A 3,345-nucleotide genomic window follows, 5' to 3' on the forward strand; every position below is an offset into this window, starting at 1 on the left:
TGAAATTCATGCTGTTTTCCCCACTCAGTTTTCCTCATTTCAATCCTGCCCTTTCTGATTTCCTGCTTTCAAGATACCCAAGGAGTGCTGTCCATCCAAAAAGAATATCAGAGGAGCTGCAATCATTGATCACGAGGTCCCATCTTTTGATCTGACACTCACCAGCCCAATACTAGCACAGTAATATCTTGTGGTCAGTCACCTGACACAAACAGGATGAGTGAAGAGGGCAGATTGTGTGCCAGTTCAATGAAGGGCAAGGTCAGAGCTTGTTCTACTGCAGCAGAGTCATTTGAGGGTCTCAGTGGAATTGGCTGGGAGGTGTCGTTCATACAGAAATCACATTGGTTAACAATCCCAACAGCCTCCTGTCATTGCTAAGAAGCATAGAGAAGTCTGGTTCCAAGTTGGCAGAGGGTATTGCTCAGAGCTGGCACTCTTTGTTTCATCTCACGGTCTGCTGGAAGCCCAGAGGAGCTGTCACTGCTGCCTTCTCTAGCTGTGTTCCAAATCCAAACTGAGCTGCCATTTCTCAATGCCTGTCTTTCAAACACTCGTATTATCTTAAAGATTTATTTCTGCTCACATTTCAGAATCCTTTCTAGAGAAATGAGTTACAACCTTTCCTGAAAGTGAGACCTTTTGGTTCTAGTAACACCCCTTAAATCATTTATGTATTTTGTCCAGTGCTTCTGTAAAATGGAGATGGAACAGTGCACAGAATAATTACATTGCTATTCTTCAGAATATATCAAATGAGTTTCTCACAGAAGATCAAAAAATAGATAATACAGTTGGCATGGAGCTATAGGGCCCTCTGCAGGAGGCTTCATCAACTCTTGATGGTAAATAAAAATGTAACAACCTGACAGCTTCAGTGATCTGCCTGTTTTCACTGTTGTCCAAGGAGACTCTGCTGGTAACATTCAATGTTTAACTGTGCAACCAGTGGTCACTCTTCAGCCAATTCAGACAAATGATGCGATATCAAGAATTGGCTGAAGGCCTGGATACTACAAAGATTACGGGCCCTGATAACATTCCAGCAAGAATACTGATAACTTGTACTCCAGAACCAGCCATGCCATTAGCCAAACTGTTCTAGTACTGTTACAGCACCAACATCTACCCAAAAAATGTGGAAAATTGCCCAGGTATGTCCTGTGTACAAATAACAAAACAAATCCAATTTGTCTATTATTCTATTGTCTATCATTAGCAAAGTGAGGGATGGTGTTGTCAACAACATTAATTTATATTTACATAACAGTGACCAGCTCAATTATTAGCTTGCCTTCTACATTGAAACTGGAGCTAAGATGACAGACCTCCAACAATCACAACATCATCTTTTGTGCATGGAATATTTTTAGCCAGTGGAGCGTTTTCATTCTGTGTATAATGTGGGCCCAACGTAGACCTCTACAGAACTGCACTAATCACCAGCTGCCATCCTGAAAAAGAGCCCTTTATCCCTACCCACTGTCTTCTACCTATCAGCAAATCCTCTATTCATGCCAGTACATTACCCCTAACACCATGGACTCTTGTCTAATCTTGCAGACACCTGTGCAGCACCTTGTAGAAGATCCCATGGAAAACTAAATAGATCACATCACTTTGCCTAACTTGCTCATTACCTCCTCAAAGAATTTTAATAGATTTATCAGGCATGACCACCCCCTGATGAAGCCATGCTAATTCAGCCTTATTTTACCATGCGCTTCCAAGTACTCCACAATCCCATCCTTAATAATGGACTCTAAAATCTTATCAATGTCCAAGGTCAGGCTAACCGACCTATAGTTTCCTGTATTCTGCCTCCCTCCCCTCTTAAGCAGTTGGCTATTTTCCAGCCCTTTGGGACCCTCTCTGACTCCAATGATTCCTTAAAGTTCACCAGCAATGCCTCTGCATTCTCCTCAGCTATCTCCTTCAGAACTCTGGGGTGTAGTCCATTTGCTCCAGATGACTTATCGACCTTCAGACCTTACAGCTTCGCCAGCACCTTCTCCTTAGTGAAGACCTCTACACTCACCTCTGCCCCCTGACTCTCTTGAAATTCTGGTATGCTGATGATGTCTTCCACTGTGAAAACTGATGCAAACTGATTCAGTTCATCTGCCATTTTTTGGCTCCCAATACTACCTCTTCTCTTTCCAGTGGTCCAGTGTCCACTCTTGCTTCTCTCTTATTGTTTAGACATCTGAAAACACACTTGCAATCTTAGAGTCATACAGCACTGAAACAGACCCTTCGGTCAACAAGTCCATGCCAAACATATTCCCAAACTAAAACAGTCCTACCTCCCTGCTCCTGGCCTATATCCCTCCAAAACTTTCCTCCTCATGTTCTTATCCAAATGTCTTTTAAACAATGTATTGTACCCACATGCACCACTTCCTCAGGAAGTTCATTCCACACGCTCTTATACTAGCTAGCTTACCCGCATATTTCACCTTCTCCCCCATTATTGCTTTTTTAGTTATCCTCTGCTGGTTTTTAAAGACTTCCCTACCTCAGGCTTCCCAGTAAACTTCACCACATTGTATCTTTTTTCAGCCATTGTTTCCTCATCCTCCCCTTAGTGTGCTTCTTTTTTCTACTGAATTAACCCCATAACCCCTGCCATTGCTGTTCCACTGCCTTCCTTATAAAGTCCCCTTCTAATCAACTATGGCCAGCTCCTCCCTCAAGTCTGTGTAGTTACTTTTACTCAAATGTAATACCATTACATCTGACTCCAGCTTCTTCCTCTCCTACTGCAGGGTGAATTTCTATCATATTGTGGTCACTTATCCTAAAGGTTCCTTCATCTAAAGTTCCCTAATTGAGTCTGCCTTATTACATATCATCAAATCCAGAATTGCCTGTTCTGTAGTGGGCTCTACCACAAGCTACTCTGAAAAAACTATCTTGTAGACATTCCACGAATTCCTTTTCTTGATATTCGCTACCAACTTGGCTTTCCCAGTGCACCAATATAGTGAAGTCCATGATTATTATAATAGTGCCTTTCTTACATGACTTTTCTATCTCCTGGTTTATTTTCTTCCCCACATCCTGACTACTGCTAGGAGGCCTTACATAGTCTGCCACACAGTTTCCACACCTTCTAACTTTATATTACTCCTTGCTGTCGATTTAATTTCATTTCTTACCAATAGGGCTACTCCAACCCCTCTGCCCATCTGCCTGTCTTTTCAATTGGTCATGTACTCTTGGATATTTAGTTCCCAGCCCTGACCACCTCATAGCCAGCTCTCTCTGATACCCACAATATCATACCTCCTAGACAACAAGGTGCAGGGCTGGATGAACACAGCAGGCCTAGCAGCATCATAG

Source organism: Rhincodon typus, chromosome 13 (genome assembly GCF_021869965.1).
Source record: "Rhincodon typus isolate 14 chromosome 13, sRhiTyp1.1, whole genome shotgun sequence".
In the NCBI taxonomy this organism is placed as follows: domain Eukaryota; kingdom Metazoa; phylum Chordata; class Chondrichthyes; order Orectolobiformes; family Rhincodontidae; genus Rhincodon; species Rhincodon typus.